Source organism: Lithobates pipiens, unplaced genomic scaffold (genome assembly GCF_037356315.1).
Source record: "Lithobates pipiens isolate NorthernLeopardFrog02 unplaced genomic scaffold, aLitPip1_a1.2 Scaffold_122, whole genome shotgun sequence".
NCBI lineage: Eukaryota > Metazoa > Chordata > Amphibia > Anura > Ranidae > Lithobates > Lithobates pipiens.
Window position 1 is genome coordinate 265,837 of NW_027507710.1, and position 22,317 is coordinate 288,153.

Here is a 22,317-nt window from a genome sequence, read left to right on the forward strand (position 1 = left end):
AAGTAGACGCTGAGGTCCGACAAGCTGTACCCGAAGTCTATCACAGCTTCCTGGACGTTTTTTCAAAGACTGGGATCAGCTGTAGTATTTTCCAAGTTGGATCTTCGGGGTGCCTACAATCTCGTTCGCATTCGGAGGGGAGATGAGTGGAGGACCGCCTTCCATACACGTTTCGGGCACTTCGAATATTTGGTTATGCCTTTTGGTCTGTGCTTGCTTGCTGAGGTGACCATCTTGGCGTTTGTCAAGAGGGTTGAGAGTGGGCAGCAAGATCACCTTTGACCACATCACTCTGAATGCACCCGATCTTGTCTGATCTGAGATGCTAAGCAGGGTCAGGCCTGATTAGTACGTGGAGGGAAACCGCCTGGGAATCCCAGGTGCCATAGGCTTTTTTTAATATGTTGTTGGCGACGACGACCTGTTTTGTTTTCTGCTTGTTTGCCGAGGTGACCATCTTGGCGTTTGTCAAGAGGGTTGAGAGTGGCCAGCAAGATTGCCTTCGGCCAAATCACCCTGTATGCGCCTGATCTCGGATGCTAAGCAGGGTCGGGCCTGGTTAGTACCTGAATGCGAGACAGCCTAGGAATACCAGGTGACATTTTTTTTTAGTAAGTTGTTGGCGTCGACGACCTGTTTTATTTTTCTGCTTGTTTGCTGAGGTGACCATCTTGGCGTTTGTCAAGAGGGTTGAGAGTGGCCAGCAAGATCACCTATGGTCCTATCACCCTGAATGCGCCCAATCTCGTCTGATAGTGGATGCTAAGCAGGCTCAGGCCTGGTTAGTACCTGGATATGGATGGGAATACCACGTGCAATAGGCTTCTTTTTAATATGTTGTTGGCATCGATGACCTGTTTTATTTTTCTGCTTGTTTGCCGAGGTGACCATCTTGGTATTTGTCAAGAGGGTTGAGGGTGACCCGCAAGATAGCCTATGGCCAAATCACCCTGAATGCGCTTGATCTTGTCTGCTCTCGGATGCTAAGCGGGGTTGGAGTGGTTAGTACCTGGATGGGAGACCGCCTGAGAATACTAGGTGCCGTAGGCTTTTTTTTAATATGTTGTTGGCGTCGACGACCTGTTTGATTTTTCTGCGTGTTTGCCGAGGTGACCATCTTGGCGTTTGTCAAGAGGGTTGAGAGTGGCCAGCAAGATCGCCTATGGCCACATCACCCCGAATGCACCCGATCTCATCTGATCTTGGATGCTAAGCAGGGTCAGGTCTGGTTAGTACCTATATGGCAGAATACCTGGGAATACCAGGTGCCATAGGCTTTTTTTAATATGTTGTTGGCGTAGACGACCTGTTTTGTTTTTCTGCTTGTTTGCAGAGGTGACCATCTTGGCATTTCTAAAGAGGGTTGAGAGTGGCCAGCAAGATTGCCTATGGCCATGGCACCATGCATGCGCCTGATCGCATCTGATCTCAGATGCTAAGCAGGGTCGGGCCTGGTTAGTACCTGGATGGGAGACCGCCTAGGAATACCAGGTGCCATAGGCTTTTTTTAATATGTTGTTGTCGTCGACGACCTGTTTTATTTTTCTGCTTTTTTGCCGAGGTGACCATCTTGGCATTTGTCAAGAGGGTTGAGAGTGGCCAGTAAGATTGCCTATGGCCACATTACCCTGAATGCGCCTGATCTCGGATCCTAAGCAAGGTTGGGCTTGGTTAGTACATGGATGGGAGAACGCCTGGGAATACCAGGTGTCGTAGGCTTTTTTTAAATATGTTGTTGGCGTCAATGACCTGTTTTATTTTTCTGCTTGTTTGCAGAGGTGACCATCTTGGCATTTCTCAAGAGGGTTGAGAGTGGCCAGCAAGATTGCCTATGGCCATGGCACCATGCATGCGCCTGATCGCATCTGATCTCAGATGCTAAGCAGGGTCGGGCCTGGTTAGTACCTGGATGGGAGACCGCCTAGGAATACCAGGTGCCATAGGCTTTTTTTAATATGTTGTTGTCGTCGACGACCTGTTTTATTTTTCTGCTTTTTTGCCGAGGTGACCATCTTGGCATTTGTCAAGAGGGTTGAGAGTGGCCAGTAAGATTGCCTATGGCCACATTACCCTGAATGCGCCTGATCTCGGATCCTAAGCAAGGTCGGGCTTGGTTAGTACATGGATGGGAGAACGCCTGGGAATACCAGGTGTCGTAGGCTTTTTTTAATATGTTGTTGGCGTCAATGACCTGTTTTATTTTTCTGCTTGTTTGCAGAGGTGACCATCTTGGCATTTCTCAAGAGGGTTGAGAGTGGCCAGCAAGATTGCCTATGGCCATGGCACCATGCATGCGCCTGATCGCATCTGATCTCAGATGCTAAGCAGGGTCGGGCCTGGTTAGTACCTGGATGGGAGACCGCCTAGGAATACCAGATGACGTTTTTTTTTTTAATATGTTGTTGGCGTCGACAACCTGTTTTATTTTTCTGCTTGTGTGCTGAGGTGACCATCTTGGCGTTTGTCCAGAGGGTTGAGAGTGGTCAGCAAGATCGCCTACGGCCACATCACCCTGAATGCACCGATCTCATCTGATCTTGGATGCTAAGCAGGGTCGGGCCTGGTTAGTACCTGGATGGGAGACCACCTGGGAATACCAGGTGCCTTAGGCTTTTTTAATATGTTGTTGGCGTCGATGACCTCTTTTATTTTTCTGTTTGTTTGCCGAGGTGAGCATCTTGGCGTTTGTCAAGAGGGTTGAGAGTGGCCAGCAAGATCGCCTGCGACCACATCACCCTGAATGCGCCTGATCTCGTCTAATCTTGAATGCTAAGCATGGTCGGGTCTGGTTAGTACCTGGATAGGAGACGGCCTGGGAAAACCAGGTGCCGTAGGCTTTTTTTAATATGTTGTTGTCGTCGACGACCTGTTTTATTTTTCTGCTTTTTTGCCGAGGTGACCATCTTGGCATTTGTCAAGAGGGTTGAGAGTGGCCAGTAAGATTGCCTATGGCCACATTACCCTGAATGCGCCTGATCTCGGATCCTAAGCAAGGTTGGGCTTGGTTAGTACATGGATGGGAGAACGCCTGGGAATACCAGGTGTCGTAGGCTTTTTTTAAATATGTTGTTGGCGTCAATGACCTGTTTTATTTTTCTGCTTGTTTGCTGAGGTGACCATCTTGGCGTTTGTCAAGAGGGTTGAGAGTGGGCAGCAAGATTGCCTACGGCCACATCACCCTGAATGCGCCCGATTTCATCTGATCTCGGATTCTAAACAGGGTCGGGCCTGGTTAGTGTTTGGATGGGATTCCGCCTGGGAAAACCAGGTACTGTAGGCATTTTTCTAATATGTTGTTGGCGTCGACGACCTGTTTGATTTTTCTGCGTGTTTGCCGTGGTGACCATCTTGGCGTTTGTCAAGAGGGTTGAGAGTGGCCAGCAAGATCGCCTATGGCCACATCACCCCGAATGCACCCGATCTCATCTGATCTTGGATGCTAACCAGGGTCAGGTCTGGTTAGTACCTGGATGGGAGAATACATGGGAATACCAGGTGCCGTAGGCTTTTTTTAATATGTTGTTGGTGTAGATGACCTGTTTTGTTTTTCTGCTTGTTTGCAGAGGTGACCATCTAGGCATTTGTCAAGAGGGTTGCGACCGTCCAGCAAGATTGCCTATGGCCACATTACCCTGAATGTGCCCAATCTCGGATGCTAAGCAGGGTCTGACCTGGTTAATACCTGGATGGGAGACCGCCTGGGAATACCAGATGCCGTAGGCTTTTTTTTAATATGTTGTTGGCGTCAAAGACCTGTTTTATTTTTCTGCTTGTTTGCCGAGGTGACCATCTTGGCGTTTATCAAGAGGGTTGAGAGTGGCCAGCAAGATATCCTAAGGCCACATCACCCTGAATGTGCCCGATCTCGTCTGTTCTTAGATGCTAAGCAGGGTCGGGCCTGGTTAGTACTTGATGTTTTTATTTTCTGCTTGTTTGCCGAGGTGACCATCTTGGCGTTTGTCAAGAGGGTTGAGAGTGGCCAGAAAGATTGCTTACAGCCACATCACCCTAAATGTGCCCGATCTCGTCTGATCTCGGATGCTAAGCAGCATTGGTCCTCGTTAGTACCTGGATGGGAGACCGCCTGGGAATACCAGGTGCCATAGGCTGTTTTTTTAATATGTTGTTGGCGTCGACAACCTGTTTTATTTTTCTGCTTGTGTGCTGAGGTGACCATCTTGGCGTTTGTCCAGAGGGTTGAGAGTGGCCAGCAAGATTGTCTATGGCCACATCACCCTGAATGCACCGATCTTGTCTGATCTTGGATGCTAAGCAGGGTTGGGCCTGGTTAGTACCTGAATGGGAGACCACCTGGGAATACCAGGTGCCATAGGCTTTTTTTAATATGTTGTTGGCGTCAACGACCTGTTTTATTTTTCTGTTTGTTTGCCGAGGTGAGCATCTTGGCGTTTGTCAAGAGGGTTGAGAGTGGCCAGCAAGATCACCTGCGACCACGTCACCCTAAATGCGCCTGATCTCGTCTACTCTCGAATGCTAAGGATGGTCGGGTCTGGTTAGTACCTGGATGGGAGACTGCCTGGGAAAACCAGGTGCCGTAGGCTTTTTTTAATATGTTGTTGTCGTCGACGACCTGTTTTATTTTTCTGCCTTTTTGCAGAGGTGACCATCTTGGCGTTTGTCAAGAGGGTTGAGAGTGGCCAGTAAGATTGCCTATGGCCACATTACCCTGAATTCGCCTGATCTCGGATGCTAAGCAAGGTCGGGCTTGGTTAGTACATGGATGGGAGAACGCCTGGGAATACCAGGTGTCGTAGGCTTTTTTTAAATATGTTGTTGGCGTCAATGACCTGTTTTATTTTTCTGCTTGTTTGCTGAGGTGACCATCTTGGCGTTTGTCAAGAGGTTTGAGAGTGGCCAGCCAGAATGCCTATGGCTATATCACCCTGAATGCGCCTGAACTCGTCTGATCTCGGATGCTAAGCAGGGTTGGGCCTGGTTCAGTACCTGGATGGGAGACCGCCTGGGAATACCAGGTCCTTAGACTTTTTTTAAATATGTTGTTGGCGTCGACGACCTGTTTTATTTTTTTGCTTGTTTGCCGAGGTGACCATCTTTTTTTTTTTATTATTCTGTTTATTATTTTCACGTAAAGCATGCAATGAAAACAGTGAACACCTCAACTGGAGGCGTCCATCCCAGCCAACCGGCCGCTGAACTATCTAACATGGTACAACTAACTACCACCCCACCTCCCGTTCCCCCCTGGGTCACAGCTCGACCTCCTAACGGTTTCCCCTGTTGTCTTGCATCACCTTAACATGTCAACCCCATCTTCATAACCCCAGTCTCCGTACCCCCCTAGGTGTATTACAGGAGTCACTAATTCACATCTTAGCTACTTCAATATCAGCAGGCCCTGCACCCAAGCAACCATGTGACTCCAGTCCGGTTCACCCCACTGTTGATTCTGAATTAAACCATGTCAAACTTCTTCATGTACCCCCTAGCTTCATAAGTAGCTTTGTAATATGGCATCATCGAGTTAACCATCCCCTTCCAGAAGGAAATACTCATAGCCCTGACCTTTTTCCAGTGCAGCAATATGGCTTTCCTACCATAGAATAGTAACACATTCAACATTGTGCGCATAGCACGTGACGGAACCATTTCCTCCACCAACCCTAGCAGACACACTCGTATTGTTAATGGGACTGGTACCTGAATTAGATCAGATATACAAGAAACAACCTGCTTCCAAAATTCCTGTACCTGGGGGCATCCCCAGAAGATGTGATCCGCATTTGCGGGTGCGTAAGTGCACCGCCAGCACTCCGCAGATACGGTCGGGTAGATCTTGTGTAGTCTGGCCGGGGTATAGCAGCTCCTGTGTAGGAACTTGTACTGGATCAGCCTGTCTCGTGCGGACACCAAGTGTCTAAACGGTTGGGCCCATAGAGAGTCCCAGTCCTCCCCCTTACCTCCGGGACCTCCACTGCCCATCTGTCCCTGCATTTAACAATCGCTAAAGGTGTGGATGCAAACATTGCTTTGTACGTGAGCAAGAGAGGCTTAACCAGACTCTCACTCCGTAGCAGAGTCTCGAGCGAGGAGGGCACCGACTCCGCTCTCATCACTCGAAACTGAGCCTGAAAAGCATGCCGGATCTGCAAATATCTAAACAAGTACCCGTTGGGGAGGTCATGTCTCGCCTGCAATTGAGGGAACGTGAGCAGCTCCCCAAAGGTGGTAATGTCCTGTACCGTATTAATAACTTTTGTCGCCCAAAGCATAGGATCCAGTAAGTTATAGAAGTGGGGCAACGTGGGGTTCATCCATAAAGGAGTCGACGGTGTCACCCCCCGATAAGACGGGCATGCCAACTTGACCGCTACCCCCAGGCCTTAATGGTGGCCTTCATCGTTTCCGTTAAGGGCAGATCCGACCGGAGACCTCTGAACAGGGCGAACCTGAGACTCTCCAGGGAGCCCAACTAAGAAGCTTCCAGCACGGTCGCCTCATCCCCCTCATCAGTCGTCAGCCATCTGTGTGCGAATACCAGCTGGCCGGCTATATAGTATTTGTGACAGTTGGGCAGCGCCAATCCTCCCTGGTCAGTTGGTTCCTGCAGCGTTCCAATGCCCACCCTCGGGGACCCGGGGGCCCAAATGTAAAATGTGATAATGCTATTGATTTTCTTAAAATAAGACTTCGGGGCCCACACAGGAGCATGCCTAAGAAAATACAGAATAATCGGGAGAAATTTCATCTTTAGAAGACTAATTCTCCCAGCAAGGGACAACGGTAATCTGGCCCAGGCCTGCACCTTTTTCCTAAGTAATTGGAGCAGAGGAAATAAGTTCAGAGACATATAGTCCCAGACTTTGGCTGTAATACGAACACCTAGATATTTCATAGACTCAACCCATTGTAACGGTAGCGTGGGATCCGCCCTCCCCTTGGCCCCCGGGTCTATTCGGCAAGATAGAGGATTTACTTAAATTCACCCTTAGCCCAGAGAAAATAGTGAAGTGGTCGATAACTTGTAATGCCGCCCTCAGCAACACCCCAGGGTCATTTAGAAAAAGCAGCATATCGTCTGCGTAGAGCGCTAAGGTCTCGTGGATAGTACCCACTGTAATGGGATTAATCTCGGAAGAAGTGCGCAGGGCTATCGGCAGTGGTTCAAGAGCCAGGGCGAACAAAAACGGGGATAAAAAACGCTGTCAGGGCAGGAGGCAGGAGCTGGAACATTTAACATTTACAGCGCCCCACCAATCATAACTGCATCTGAATGGGAGAGATGTCAGTGTTTTGACATCTGTGCCCATTCAGTTTGTGTCTTCATACGGAGCTTTCAATCAGGTCTGCATGAAAAAGGACCTAATTGCAAAGCTTGGGTGAAAGGTTATGAAAGGAGAGTGGTTTGGGGGTGGTAAAAATGCAGCTTGGCTATGTATTTTTACTGTCCCTTCCCCCATCACATGTGTAAAAGTAGCATCTCACTATGTGCACATGGTCATTATCATTATGATGATCAGAGCACAGCAGGTGCTGTGTGGCTATATGTTAGTAATCAAGTGGGTGCAGGTTAATATAGTTATTTCGTTTTTTTTTTTTTTTTTTTTTTTTTTTTTAGCTAGAAGTTAAAAGCTGCTCGGGCCCCCCCTGCTGGCCAGGCCCGGTACAACAGGGCTGGTTGTACTGCCCTATCAGCGGCCCTGATAACATAGACACCCATTTTCTAAACTGAGGGCCGAAACCCAGGGCCTTCAACACCGTGGACATGTATAGCCAGTCCACAGAGTCGAAGGCCTTCTCAAAATCTATCGAGACCACCACCCTCGATGCATCCGCCGGCGGGGGAATCTGTAAGTGGGTAAATAACCATCTTAAATTCGTGTCAGTAGACTTACCCGGCATAAATCCTGTTTGATCAATATTAACTACAGAGGGAAGTACAGCAGCCAGCCTAGTGGCCAGTATTTTGGTCAGGATTTTAAGATCCATGTTTAGCAGCGCTATCGGTCTATAAGACGCCCACTCTGTAGGATCTTTGCCTGGTTTCAGAAGAAGGACCATATAGGCCTCTAGCATGGAGTGTGGGAGAGTATCATGGTCATGACAATAGTCCAAAAGTAAATTAAGTCTGGGAGCTAATAATCCCACATTGGCCTTGTAGAACTCCGCTGGAAAACCATCCGGACCCGGGGCTTTATTAGGGGGGAATGTAAATATTGCCCCGTGTTATTTTAGCATCCAGAAGATCTCTGTCTTCAGTGGACAATTACGTAATCGGGAGGGTCTCCAGCAGGGCCCCCAAGGCCACAGGATCATAGGAAGGGAGGGGAGAGTACAGCTTAGAGTAATAAGACACGAATTCTTGCATAATCTGTTCAGGATCAGTTACCAAGTTCCCCCGCCCATCCCGAACCCGCCGGTATACATGTAGGGGGAGGACGATCCGCCACCAGCATTGCCAAAAGTTTCCCGTTTTATCTCCCTCCGCGAACACTGTCTGGGCATTCCTTGTCAACTCCACCATGGCTTGTCTGGTAAAATGTAGAGACAGAGCTCGCCTAGCCTCCAGTAAGGCCCCATACGAGTCCCCTGTTGGGGAGTCCGCATGTGCCTTTGCCTCCTGCCTTTCACGTAGTGCCAACTCCTCGGCCTCCTCTCTATCTGTTGTTCGTGCAACTTTAATGGCCGATATGTACTCGCCCCATGCTACCGCTTTGAAGGTGTCCCATACTATCGCCGGGTCAGCCGTGCCATCATTAGATGTCCAGTAGGTTTGCATAGCGTTACCCACCTGGGCAGAGACCCCTTCATTCTGTATCCAGCCCGGGGAGACCCGCCAACCACACCTCCTCTTCTCCTTCCCAAAGGTTAGGGTGACCACCAGAGGATTGTGATCGGTCAACCCCCCTGCCAGATATGAGGTCTCAGACACATACGGCAACAACACATTATTCCCAAAGGCCAGGTCAATTCTGGCTGAAGACCTGTGGGTGGTCGATATGTGCGAGTAGCATCTGTCTAACGGATGCCGCCAGCGCCACAACTCCGTCAACCCAGCCACAGAGCTCCAGCCAACTAGTCCGGCAGAGTCCCCCCTGCCCGGATTGGAGGAGTCCAAAGCCACATCAAGAACAGCATTGAAATCCCCCAGCCATATAGTCGGGAGATGGCCATATGGTGCAAGCCTGGTCAATAATTCATATAACACCTTTGAGTGAAATGGGGGGGGACACATATACATTCACCACCACTATTTGCCTATGGAATACATCCAGAACAAGCCCCACACAACATATCTCCCATCTGGATCAGACATAACCTGATGGATCACGCAGGGCACACTCTTGCTGACTAGGAGGGAAACCCCTCTCGCAAACGTGGAATAAGTGGAATGAAAGGTCCTCTGTATCCACGGCCTGCCCAGAGCAAGGACCCTACTCCCGTCCAAGTGTGTTTCCTGCAGGAGAACCAGGTGCGGCTTAGAAACTTTAAGAAATTGGAACACTGAGGCCCTCCTAAGTCTGTGGTTAAGGCCTCGAACGTTCCAAGACACAATTCTCAACTCATCCGCCATTATCAAAAGTGGCTTCTATGGCCAGCCAGCATGACCCAAGTGGCGGGAGTTGACTCTCCCACAACAACATCACTAAGACAACTTTAGCATCAATTACATCCCTGTATCGAGCTGTGACCCCAAAAAAAAAACACCCATGCTTGTGTACCAGAAACAACCCCAACATGTCCGGCATTAAGCTTAGTCCCAAAACCAAAAAACTTGACCATAACTGTCACTTTGAACTCCCGCCGCACTAATCGAAAGTCCGGCATTTCCTTAGCTGGTTCCGTAGCGTCTTCACAAGCTCCGATCAGCAATACGGGAGCCAGGCCCGACAGTAGCACCGACCAGAGACTGGTAACCGGCCCAGCACAGCAATCAGTCATTGGACAGACATCCGGTGCAGTAAATGCCAAAGGGGGGCAGGGTGCCACGTTAACCAAAAAGCCCCCTGTTCAAGAAGAACCCCCAGAGTGGCAGAACATGCAACCCCGGCAGTAAAGTCCAGGAGGTAGCACCACATCCCCACCCTTGTACCATCTGTCCCTTTAGTCCGAAACCATGGGCAAAACAGCAAGGGAACTCACTAACCCCAGGACCCCATCAACCGAGCAGCAATAGCAGGTGGTAAGGGTTCCTTCACGTCAAATATCACCAATCCATTGTCAATCCACTAGGCCCAAATCGGATGTAAGAACCCCCCCCCCCCCCAATGTAGAATGGGACCCCTTCACCACGTCTCCGTAGTTGAGGAGTTTACCTTCCAAACTCTTTATCCATCCAGTCAACGGCTTCCTCCGGGTGATCAAAAAACCTCACCGATCCTTTATATTGAACTCGGAGTTTACTTGGGTACAACATGCTATACTTGATCTCCTTCTCTCTTAGCCGTCTTCTGATGTCATTAAAAGATCTTCTTTTCTGTTGCGTGGCCGCAGAGAAGTCTGGAAACAGCATAATCTTTGCATTTTCAATGACGCAATTCCGGAAGTCTCCTGGCACTGAACAGGATCATGTCGCGGTCCCGAAAGTTCAAGAAGCGAACCAGGAAAGGGCGAGGGAATGCTCCAGGGGGACGTCTGCCAGTGGGGACTCGGTGCGCCCTTTCGACCACATATGCAGAGGACACCTCTTGTAGGGACAGAAGCTGTTTAAAAAATTGTTCTGCAAACTGAGAGGGCTGATCACCTTCCGCCCCCTCGGGGAGCCCCACCACTCTGACATTATTACGCCTCTGGCGGTCCTCAGCATCAATAGCCTTGTGTTGTAGGGACCTGACCTGGTCCCTGAGCTCTGCCAACTGGGCTCCATAATCATGGGATACGTCCTCCACTGCTGACACCCTTGTCTCCACTGTGCTGAGGCGGCCCCTAATCTTGTCCAGGTCATGCCTGATCAGGGGGCATTCAGATGATAGGTGGTCAATACGCCCCATGAGTTCTGCCTTGCTGGCGTTAATTGCCTCAAGGATAGGCCGGGTAATATCTGTCACTTCTATGCCAGAGGGATGTGCATGGCCTGGGAGGATTCCCTCTGCCTCCTGAAGCTGCGCCATACCCCCCTCCCGTAGTGCGGCGTGCTGTGACCTCGGCGGAGAAGACAAGACGGCGGGGGCGGGGCCAGCCTTCATGTTCAGCGAGGTGGTGGATTTCCACGGGGTGCTGCTAGCCTTAGCCGCTCTCTTCGCGGCCGATGAAGGCATCCTCAGCTGCTGCTCAGTTTCCCCTAGCTGGAGGGCACGGAATTCGCTGCACAGCGGTCGGATGGCTGACGGAGTAGCGGAGCTGCGAGACGCTGCTGCTGCCGCGATCACATCCGGCCAGAAGTCCCGAGGTGACCATCTTGGCGTTTGTCAAGAGGGTTGAGAGTGGCCAGCAAGATGGCCTATGGACTCATCAACCTGAATGCGCCTGATCTCTTCTAATCTCAGATGCTAAGCAGGGTTGGGCATGCTTAGTACATGGATGGGAGACCTCCTGGGAATACCAGGTGCCGTAGGCTTTTTGTTATTTGTTGTTGGCGTCGACGACCTGTTTTATTTTGCTGCTTGTTTGCCGAAGTGACCATCTTGGCATTTTTCAGGAGGGTTGAGAGTGACCAGCAAGATTGCCTTCGGCCACATCACTCTGCATGTGCCCGATCTCGTATGCTAAGCGGGGTCGGGCCTGGTTAGTACCTGGATGGGAGACCCACTGGGCGTACCAGGTGCCGTAGGCTTTTTTTTAATATGTTGTTGGCGTCGACGACCTGTTTTATTTTTCTGCTTCTTTGCTGAGGTGACCATCTTGGCATTTGTCAAGAGGGTTGAGAGTGGCCAGCAAGATTGCCTACAGCCACATCACCCTGAATGTGCCCAAACTCATCTGATCTCGGATACTAAGTAGTGTCGGGCCTGGTTAGTACCTGGATGGGAAACCGCCTGGAAATATCAGGTGCCGTAGGCTTTTTTTTAATATGTTGTTGGCGTCGACGACCTGTTTTATTTTTCTGCTTGTTTGCCGAGGTGACCATCTTGGCGTTTGTCAAGAGGGTTAAGAGTGGCAGGCAAGATCACCTACGGCCACATCACCGTGAATGCGCGTGATCTCATCTTATCTAGGATGCTAAGCGGGGTCGGGCCTGGTTAGTATCTGGATGGGAGAGCACCTGGGAATACCAGGTGCTGTAGGCTTTTTTTAAATATGCTGCTGGCGTCGACAACCTGTTTTATTTTTCTGCTTGTTTGCCGAGGTGACCATCTTAGCGTTTGTCAAGAGGGTTGAGAGTGGTCAGCAAGATTGCATACGGCCACATCTCCCTGAATGCGCCCAATCTCATCTGATCTTGGATGCCAAGCTGGGTCGGGCCTGGTTAGTACCTGGATGGGAGACCGCCTCTGAATACCAGGTGCCGTAGGCTTTTTTTGAATATGTTGTTGGCGTCGACGACCTGTTTTATTTTTCTGCGTGTTTGCCTAAGTGACCATCTTGGCTTTTGTCAAGAGGGTTAAGAGTGGCCAGCAAGATCGCCTACGGCCACATGGAGACCGCCTGGTAGTACCAGGTGCCGTAGTCTTTTTTTTAATATATTGTTGGCGTCAATGACCTGTTTTATTTTATTTGTTTTACCTGTTTTAGGCCATCTTGCTGGTCACTCTCAACCCTCTTGACAAAAACCAAGATGGTCACCTCGTCAAACAAGCAGAAAATGAAAACAGGTCGTCTACGCCAACAACATATTAAAAAAAAGCCTACGGCACCTGGTATTCCCAGGTGGTCTCCCATCCATGTACTAACCAGTTCCGACCCTGCTTAGCATCCGATATCAGACGAGATCAGGCACATTCAGGGTGACGTGGCTGTAGGCAATCTTGCTGGCCACTCTCAACCCTCTTGACAAATGCCAAGATGGTCACCTCAGCAAACAAGCAGAAAAATAAAACAGGTCGTCTACGTCAACATCATATTTAAAAAAAGCCTACGGCACCTGGTATTCCCAAGTAGTCTCCCATCCAGGCGGTTTCCCATCCAGGCGGTCTCCCATCCAGGTATTAACCAGGCCCAATACTGCCAATCTTGCTGGCCACTCTCAACCCTCTTGACAAACGCCAAGATGGTAACCTCAGCAAACAAGCAGAAAAAAAAACAGGTCATTGACATCAACAACATATTAAAAAAAAGCCTAGGGCACCTGGTATTCTTAGGCGGTCTCCCATCAAGGTACTAAGCAGGCCCGACCCTGCTTAGCATCCGAGATCAGACAAGATCGGGCACAATCAGAGTGATGTGGCCATAGGCGATCTTGCTGCCCACTCTCAACCCTCTTGACAAATGCCAAGATGGTCACCTCAGCAAACAAGCAGAAAAATAAAACAGGTCGTCTACGCCAACAACATATTTTAAAAAAAGCTAACGGCACCAGGTATTCCCAGGCAGTCTCCCATTCAGGCGATCTCCCATCCAGATATTAACCAGGCCCGATACTGCTTAGCATCCGAGATCAGGAGCATGCAGTGTGATGTGGTCATAGGCGATCTTGCAGGCCACTCTCATCCCTCTTGACAAACGCCAAGATGGTCACCTCAGCAAACAAGCAGAAAAATAAAACCGGTCGTTGACGCCAACAACATATTAAAGAAAAGCCTACGACACCTGGTATTCCCAGGCGGTCTCCCATCCAGGTACTAACCAGGCCCGACTCTGCTTAGGTTCTGAGAGCAGACGAGATTGGGCGCATTCAGTGTGATGTGGCTGTTGATGATTTTGCTGGCCACTCTCTACCCTCTTGACAAACGCCAAGATGGTCACCTTGGCAAACAAGCAGAAAAATAAAACAGGTCGTCGACGCCAACAACATATTAAAAAATAGCCTACGGCACCTAGTATTCCCAGGCGGTCTCTCATCCAGGTACTAACCAGTCTTGACGCCGCTTAGCATTTGAGAGCAGACAAGATCAAGCACATTCAGGGTGATGTGGCCATAGGCGATCTTGGTGGCCATAGGCGATCTTGGTGGCCATAGGCGATCTTGGTGGCCACACTCAACCCTCTTGACAAATACCAAGATGGTCACCTTTGCAAACAAGCAGAAAAATAAAAAAGGTCGTCGACGCCAACAACATATTAAAAAGAAGCCTATGACACCTGGTACTCCCAGGTGGTTTCCCATCCATGTAATAACCAGACCCGGCCCTGCTTATCATCGGAGATCAGATGCGATTGGGCGCATTCAGGGTGATGTGGCTGTAGGCGATCTTGTTGCCCTCTCTCAACCCACTTGACAAACACCAAGATGGTCACCTTGGCAAACAAGCAAAAAAATAAAACAGATCGTCGACGCCAACAATATATAAAAAAAAAGCCTACGGCACCTGGTATTCCCAGGAGGTCTCCCATCCAGGTACTATTCATGCCCGGCCCTGCTTGGCATCTAAGATCAGACAAGATCGGGCGCATTTAGGGTGATGTGGCCGTAGGCAAACTTGCTGTCAAGGCGGTTCTGAGGGGTATTCAGAAGGGTAGCTCGCCGAGCCCCAGCAATAGGCTTCCTATCACCGGGGACATTTTCCGGGCCTTGTCGGTCACGTTATCTAGATCTCCTTTCGGGGTTTTACCTAGTCTGGTGCTGAAGGCGGCAATTTATTTGGCCTTCTATGGTTTTCTTAGGCCAGGGGAATTTGCTTGTACCGGGGCTGGGTCTTATATGTTGTCCATTAAACAATTAGTTAGGTATCCTGATAATTTTTTATTACATTTAGAGGTTTGTAAGACGCAACAGATTGAGTCCGGCACAGATATCAGGTTTTTCAGGATCAATTCTAGTTGGTGCCCGGTCATGGTTTTTGATCTGTTGTTGCTCCAGTTGGCAGGACAACCCAGGGATGGTCCTCTTTTGCCCTTTAACGGGGCCCCGTTCACATCATCACTTTTCATCAAATACTGCCGCACACTTTTGGGGAATTTGGGGCTCAACCCCAAGTCCTACTCGGGTCACTCCTTTAGGATCGGGGAAGCCTCTGCAGCTTCACGTCAGGGGGTCCCCGTGCATATCAATAAGAGATTGGGTAGGTGGAGGTCTTAATGCTATGCCAGGTACATCCCGAAGCCAGTAACAGAGATGTCCCAAGCGTTTCTTCATTCAACTGATTGAGTGATTGGTTCAGGTTGAATAAACTTTGTGTTTTCATCTCCCTGTCTGTTGTACTTTTTGCCCCCTTTTAGGCATACTGACCACGTGACCACGGCACACCTTCAGGTCACTTTCTTTCAGTATCTGTCATTCCCATTTCATCATTGTTATAAGAGTCTCCGAGGACAAGTGGGTAGGCGGAACGTAGGCCCACCGTCATTTGTGGGAGGAGCCTCGCCGTTATAAGACGGCCTCGGTTCCTCCCTGCCCTGTCAGATGTTTCCGGAGGTTGTCCCACCCTCCCGTTCCCCCTTTTTCTTTGTATCCCCTTTTCTTTTATAGTACTACTTGGGAATGCCCCCTTTTAGGCATACTGACCACGTGACCACGGCACAACTTCAGGTCACTTTCTTTCAGTATCTGTCATTCCCATTTCATCATTGTTATAAGAGTCAAGAAGCACAAATAAAAAAATAGCCTACGGCACCTGGTATTCCCAGGCGGTCTCCCATCCAGGTACTGACCAGGCCCGACCCTGCTTAGCATTCAAGATCAGACAAGATCGGGTGTATTCAGGGTGATGTGGCCGTAGGCAATCTTGCTGGCCACTCTCAACGCTCTTGACAAACGCCAAGATGGTCACCTTGGCAAACAAGCAGAAAAATAAAAACAGGTCGTCGACGTCAACAACATATTAAAAAAAAGCCGGGAGGGCGTGGCTTGCCTAGAGAGAGGATGGCTGCTTAAGCTTTTTGCCTCCGTCTTACCTCAGCCTAAAAAAGATCGATCACCGAGGATTTTACCTGAAAAACACTGTCACATCATGGGGACCTCCTCAAGCGGACCCTCTGCATCTAGATCCCGCTCACCAAGGGACCTGGGATCCCATAATACCCAGACAATACCGGATCTTTTCAGGAACCAGGGGGCCCGACATGGCGGCCCGTTCTCCCACCACCAACCACATCGGGATTACCCTGACGCCGACTGATCCACAGCACACTATGGCAGACAGTCCATCTCCCCATCACCAACAACTAAATATCCACGACCTGAGGACTGTCGCGGCCGATATAAAGAGCACTCTAACTGTGGCCATCTCAGACCTCCGCCACTAGATACAAGCAATCACAGGGAGAGTAAACTTCATGGAGGTAATGGCGGAGCAACAACAGCATGAATTGCAGATGGCTCAAGGCAAATTTGACACACACACCTGGCAGCTCAGGGACCTCCAGCGCCATGTCGAAGATATCGACAATAGGGGACGAAGACACAATCTGAGGATTAGAGGCCTCCCGGAGTCGAGGGAGCCAGAGCAAATCCTCCCAGCGGTCACATCCCTATTCAACCAGCTGCTAGTCTGACCCTCCGGTACACCTATAGCTATGGAGCGGATACATAGAGCCCTTAGGCCTAAGGGCAAAGATTCTGATCCCCCACGGGATGTCATCTGTTATGTTAACGACTATACCCTCAAAGAAGAGGTTCTTAAAAAGACTAGGAGCGATCTGAACCTGACATTTAAAGGCCATTTGATCCAGATATATCAGGATCTTTCGGCGATCACGCTGAAACATCGAAGAGACTTGCGCCCATTACTTGACGTGCTGAGGCAGAGAGACATCCACTATTGCTGGAAGTTTCCGTTCGCTCTGCAAGCCTCTTACCACAGCCGCACTGCCATCTTAAAAGTGCCAGAAGATCTAGAAACCTTCTGCAAAACGCTGGACCTGCCACTGGTTGAAGTACCTAATTGGTATGCTGATTTTCGGGTCCACATTTCACCCAACACCCGCAGCACTGAAGATCTCATGGAAACTCAACTGTCCAGATCTCGCAGACATAGGTCGCCATCCACCTTCAGACCACTTGGGGGACACCGACCCCGCCACACACCGATGAGCCCGACTTCGGCCCCGCTACCTCGCAGAGCACGCAGGGACCGCTAGATCTGTCGCCTCACGAGAGCTCCGGGACACCCATGCGATGGTGGATTAGCCTACATGCTTCATACCCTGCCTAGTGCCGCTCTCCTTTCCTCTGCCGTGCATATGGACCATTCCCTTACTCACCTGCCTTGAAAGACTACAGACACTTACACTAGCTTCAATATCCCTGACTCCGGTTACCACCATGATTTCTACCTGGAGCAGTCCTGGGCCGTCAGACGAGAGAGCATTCAACGCACGCACTCGACTAGACACCAGACCTGCTTGGATCCCATATAGTTGTAGCCTTTTACTCTCTAACTGAACACTACCACGGCCGAATGAGCGCCCAGAAGGACCCTAGACACCTATCTGTAAAGTATACATCGAACGGAGCACTTGGTATATTTTAGTGACTGATCCGATCTTGTGCCCTGCTGCAACATTTATATTGGCGCTTACCTCTATGCCTTATATGAACTATTCTTCATATTGCAGACCTCATATCATCATAGAGGAGCTAGTAATTCTATATACTTTACTAAACGTTTCCACTGTGCATCATTGTGACTGCTGAGCTGTTCTGCAGCGATACTACAAAGAGTGACAAACGCAATCCAAAAAAAAAGTATTGTAACTGGTGTGATAGACCAGTGGCCCCCAAAAACAACAGATTGAAGCGGGGTGTTATATACCTTCTTCCACATACATACTGCACTTCTGTAGAGAGTTTTGTCACAGGGTCATTTAAAAAATGTCAGGCAGAGGAAGAGGCAGGCCCTTCCGCAGGGGTGGTAGGGGTAGGGCAGGAGCAACAGGCTTGAGCCAAAGTGGGAAATTGCAGAAGGCGCGTGCGATTACGTCAAAGGAAGCACCAGAATTGGTTGAGTGGCTCACTCAGCCTTACTCTTCTGCACCCTCCTCATCCTCTCGATCTGCACCCTCTTCTTCACTCTCTGCTATGTGCACCCGCAAAGACACTACCACCAACAATACCACCACCACCACCACATACCTTCCACTTGAGTCACAATAATTATTTTCCGATCCATACCAAGACATTTTTGATGCGCAGCCACTCTTGGCATTGGATCAGGAAGAGGAGGTAGCAACAACCGCCACTCAGCAGTCTGACGACAGTACCCAGATCAGCCCAAGGAGGAGGTTGGTCACCGGTGTTGCTGCCTACTCCGAGATCTCTAATTATAGTGGTGGGGAAGGTGACATTGATTATGACGTGTCTAGTGATGTCACGTGGGTGCCCACAAGAGAGGAAGAGGAGGGGAGTTCAGAGGGAGATATGGACCAGCAGATAGGGGGGAGAAGCAGGTATAACTTACATTGCACAGGAGGGACAAAGCAGACTGCTAATGTATCAGGAGCGAGTCATCAACCATGTACGGTCACATCTGGCACTCCCAGGACGCCGGCACATGGCTCCGCAGTGTGGGCTTTTTTTAACGTGTCCGCTGCTGACAATAGTGTTGCCATCTGCAATCTTTGCAGTCAACGCATTAGTCACGGTAAGCCCAACACTCACCTAGGGACGACCGCCTTAAGAAGGCACATGAGCAGCCATCACCGAGCCCAGTGGGAGCAACGGAACATAAAAAGCCACACTCCAGGCTCTCACCATCCAGCCTCGTCTTCTACTTCTTCTCCTCTCTCCTCACAATTGTCCTCCACTCCACCTTCCATCACGCCAAGCTCACGTTTTTCTGCAAAAAGGCAGGCTTCCGTGGGCCTAATTTTCGAGCGTAAAAAAATGATGACGCCGGATAACCCTCTTGCCCAACGGTTGAAGGCTGGCTTGTCAGAACTGATAGCCCCCTACTACTGCCATATAAACTGGTGGACTCGGAGGCCTTTCAAAATTTTGTGGCCATTGGAACACCACAATGGAAGGTCCCAGGAAGGAAGTATTTCTCACAGAAGGGCATCCCAGAGCTATATGGCCATGTTCAGTGGCAAGTGAATGTATCTCTGGCACACAGTGTCGGTGCCAAGATACATCTGACCACAGACACGTGGTCTAGCAAACACAGGCAGGGAAGGTATATCACTTTTACTGCCCACTGGGTGAACCTTCTGACGGCCGTCAAGCATGTAACCCGTGGCACCCGTGTAGATTTGGTTTTACCGCCATGGATTGCATTCAGGCCTGGCTCTTCTTCTCCTCCTCCTCCTACTCCATCCTCCTCCCTCTCCTCCTCGGCTGACTCCTCCTTTTCCGCTGCTAGCGTCTCTTCTGCTGTGCCGCCCAAGCTCCCCAGAACCTATTCGACATGCCAGGTGAGACATTGCCATGCCGTGCTGTGTCTGTTGTGCCTGGAAGCCAAGAGCCACACTGGCCCGGCACTCCTTTCAGCTTTGCGTTCACTGGCAGATCAGTGGCTAACACCACTCAATTTGACAGTTGGTAAAGTGGTGTGTGACAACGGTGCCAATCTGCTTAGTGCATTGAAACAAGGCCAAATTACGCACGTGCCATGCATGGCACACAACTAAAACTTGGTCGTGTAGCGATTCGTTGTCAAATACCCTGGGGTCCAGGACATCTTGCGGCAGGCAAGGAATTTCTCGGCCCATTTCAGAAGATCTTACAGGGCCATGGCTTGCCTTGCTGACATTCAGCGGCGACACAATCTGCTGGTCAGACGTATTTGCGATTGCCCGACGCGATGGAGCTCAACCTTTTATATGCTTGATAGGCTGCTCCAGCAGAAACGTGCAGTTAACGTCTACCTGTATGAACTCTGCGGCAGAACAGGTTCTGGGGAGCTGGGTTTTTTTTCACCGCGCCAGTGGCTGCTCATGCGTGACACATGCAGACTTCTGCAGCCATTTGAGGAGATCATCAAACTGGTCAGTCGCAGCCATGGCGCCATCAGTGACATGGTACCTTATGCCTTCTTTATGGAGCGTGCATTGCGTTGTGTCATTGATCAAGCTGTGGAGGAGCAGGAGCGGGAAGATGAGGAAGTCGCAATGCTGGATGAATTCCCAGGGGGGGCTACTCTATCTGAGACAAGTGAACAACAGGAGTCTGAAGAGGAGTCAGAGGAGGATGGTGCCGGGGCGGATGAGGAGGAGCAAGAAGAGCATGCTTTAAACCTTTCTGGGATCTCCGTTGTGCGTGGATGGGGAGAGGAGAATGAAGAGGACGACCTGGATGATGAGCAGGAGCCAGGCCACCACACCGCTTCCAGTTTAGTGCAAATAGGGGCCTTCATGCTCCAGTGTTTTAATAGGGACCCCCCGTATAAAAAGCATAAGGGTCAAGGACCAGTACTGGGTGGCAACATACTTAGACCCCCGGCACAAACACAAAATGGCGGAAATGTTACCGCCGTCCCAGAGGGCTGTCAGAATGGAGCACTTCCAGGCCTTGCTTCGAGATATGCTGCATTCTGCTTTTGCGTGCACTGGCAGAGGAGCAATTCCGACTCCCAGAGAAGGAGTTGCGGGTACCAATCCAACAGCGACTGCAAGAAGAGGCCGGTTTGAAGATGTGTTGGTGACTTCTGATATGAGGTCATTCTTTCAGCCGACCCATCGACAGGTGTCATCCGGATCCAGCATCAGGGAACGCCTAGACCGTCAGGTGTCCGACTACATCGGGTTAACGGCCGATGTGGACGCTCTAAGGAGAGATGAACCCCTGGACTACTGGGTGGGCAGGCTTGACCTCTGGCCAGAGCTTGCCCAATTTGCAATCGAACTGTTGGCTTGCCCCTCGTCCAGTGTCCTGTCCGAAAGGACGTTCAGCGCAACAGGGGGGATCGTGACCGATAAGCGTACTCGCCTAGCTCACGACAGTGTTAACTACCTCACATTTCTAAAAATGAATGAGACATGGATCTCGGAGGAATTCAACACATGTGACCAGTAGACCATGTATATGTCTATAAACGATTTTTTTAATCGAGAACACAGACCTTCTTTCTTTATTTGGCTCACTTCCTTGTACAAAAAAAGCACACCATACTATATGCCCGTACCCTCCTGTTTGAAGAGGTTGAGCGGTGTCATATTTCTCCTGGGGCTGCTTATTATGAGGGGCTCCCACCATCCCTGTGCTGTGCTGACTTCCTCCTGGGGCTGCTTATTATGAGGGGCTCCCACCATCCCTGTGCTATGCTGACATCCTCCTGGGGCTGCTTATTATGAGGGGCTCCCACCATCCCTGTGCTGTGCTGACTTCCTCCTGGGGCTGTACCTCTGCTGTGCATATTATGAGGGGCTCCCACCATCCCTGTGCTATGCTCATTATGAGGGGCTCCCACCATCCCTGTGCTGTGCTGACTTCCTCCTGGGGCTGCTTATTATGAGGGGCTCCCACCATCCCTGTGCTATGCTCATTATGAGGGGCTCCCACCATCCCTGTGCTATGCTGACTTCCTCCTGGGGCTGCTTACGGTGCAGGTGTCAGTGCTGTATATCACGGTGCTGGTGTCAGTGCTTTATGTCACGCTGCTGATGTCAGTGCTCTCTATCACGGTGCTGGTGTCAGATCACTCTATCACGGTGCAGGTGTCAGTGCTCTATATCACGGTGCTGGTGTCAGTGCTTTATGTCACGCCGCTGATGTCAGTGCTCTCTATCACGGTGCTGGTGTCAGATCACTCTATCACGGTGCAGGTGTCAGTGCTCTATATCACGGTGCTGATGTCAGTGTTTTATGTCACGGTGCTGATGTCAGTGCTCTCTATCACGGTGCTGGTGTCAGATCACTCTATCACGGCGCAGGTGTCAGTGCTCTATATCACGGTGCTGGTGATCATCTCCTGAACCCTCTTCTTTGCCTACCCTGACCTTCCCTCGCATCCATTGCCTCATGAGTCCTGAATTGTCAGAATTTCACATATAAAAAAAGAATGCTTGTAGTTGTCGATCCCAGATTCACCTCATACATGTGTTATGTCATTGGCCATGTGGTGCGACTATGTGTGCACAGCTAGTAATTATTTTGTGGCTGCAAATTTGACCTGTAGGTTTGTAAAGTTTGCCTCCCATTGAAGTCAATGGGGCCCGCCGCCAACGTTACGGTTCGTGAACTATCGGCCGCGTTCGCGTTCGCGAAACGTCCCGTCGGGAGTTCGTCCATCACTAGTTCAGAGGGAGCCCAAGCAGTATCTGACAGACAATGTTTACCTAGTCTTACAGGACCTAGTGGCTAAGTGCCAGATGGGGAAAACGCTACCCCTGACACCGGTGGGTAGGGTCAACTTGCTCAAGATGACG

The 22,317-nt window shown here is 50.2% G+C and overlaps 1 non-coding gene and 18 pseudogenes across 1 annotated transcript; 14 read left to right on the forward strand and 5 right to left on the reverse strand.

Moving 5' to 3' along the window:
• Window positions 1-1,158: 1,158 nt before the first annotated feature.
• On the forward strand, window positions 1,159-1,277 carry LOC143973840 (5S ribosomal RNA; annotated as a pseudogene).
• Window positions 1,278-1,384: 107 nt separating this feature from the next.
• On the forward strand, window positions 1,385-1,503 carry LOC143973838 (5S ribosomal RNA; annotated as a pseudogene).
• Window positions 1,504-1,827: 324 nt separating this feature from the next.
• Window positions 1,828-1,946, forward strand: LOC143973846 (5S ribosomal RNA; annotated as a pseudogene).
• Window positions 1,947-2,269: 323 nt separating this feature from the next.
• On the forward strand, window positions 2,270-2,388 carry LOC143973843 (5S ribosomal RNA; annotated as a pseudogene).
• Window positions 2,389-2,494: 106 nt separating this feature from the next.
• Window positions 2,495-2,612, forward strand: LOC143973847 (5S ribosomal RNA; annotated as a pseudogene).
• A 106-nt stretch (window positions 2,613-2,718) lies between these two features.
• LOC143973844 (5S ribosomal RNA) lies at window positions 2,719-2,837 on the forward strand (annotated as a pseudogene).
• Window positions 2,838-3,161: 324 nt separating this feature from the next.
• LOC143973833 (5S ribosomal RNA) lies at window positions 3,162-3,280 on the forward strand (annotated as a pseudogene).
• Window positions 3,281-3,388: 108 nt separating this feature from the next.
• Window positions 3,389-3,507, forward strand: LOC143973835 (5S ribosomal RNA; annotated as a pseudogene).
• Window positions 3,508-3,990: 483 nt separating this feature from the next.
• On the forward strand, window positions 3,991-4,109 carry LOC143973845 (5S ribosomal RNA; annotated as a pseudogene).
• Window positions 4,110-4,218: 109 nt separating this feature from the next.
• LOC143973848 (5S ribosomal RNA) lies at window positions 4,219-4,336 on the forward strand (annotated as a pseudogene).
• Window positions 4,337-4,886: 550 nt separating this feature from the next.
• LOC143973836 (5S ribosomal RNA) lies at window positions 4,887-5,005 on the forward strand (annotated as a pseudogene).
• A 6,412-nt stretch (window positions 5,006-11,417) lies between these two features.
• On the forward strand, window positions 11,418-11,536 carry LOC143973841 (5S ribosomal RNA; annotated as a pseudogene).
• Window positions 11,537-11,860: 324 nt separating this feature from the next.
• Window positions 11,861-11,979, forward strand: LOC143973839 (5S ribosomal RNA; annotated as a pseudogene).
• A 335-nt stretch (window positions 11,980-12,314) lies between these two features.
• Window positions 12,315-12,433, forward strand: LOC143973828 (5S ribosomal RNA; annotated as a pseudogene).
• A 328-nt stretch (window positions 12,434-12,761) lies between these two features.
• On the reverse strand, window positions 12,762-12,880 carry LOC143973837 (5S ribosomal RNA; annotated as a pseudogene).
• A 312-nt stretch (window positions 12,881-13,192) lies between these two features.
• Window positions 13,193-13,311, reverse strand: LOC143973834 (5S ribosomal RNA; annotated as a pseudogene).
• Window positions 13,312-13,653: 342 nt separating this feature from the next.
• LOC143973842 (5S ribosomal RNA) lies at window positions 13,654-13,772 on the reverse strand (annotated as a pseudogene).
• Window positions 13,773-14,372: 600 nt separating this feature from the next.
• On the reverse strand, window positions 14,373-14,491 carry LOC143973832 (5S ribosomal RNA; annotated as a pseudogene).
• Window positions 14,492-15,617: 1,126 nt separating this feature from the next.
• LOC143973827 (5S ribosomal RNA) lies at window positions 15,618-15,736 on the reverse strand. The gene has a single exon (XR_013272121.1). It is a non-coding gene; the product is annotated as a 5S ribosomal RNA (ribosomal RNA).
• Between the last annotated feature and the right edge of the window lie 6,581 nt (window positions 15,737-22,317).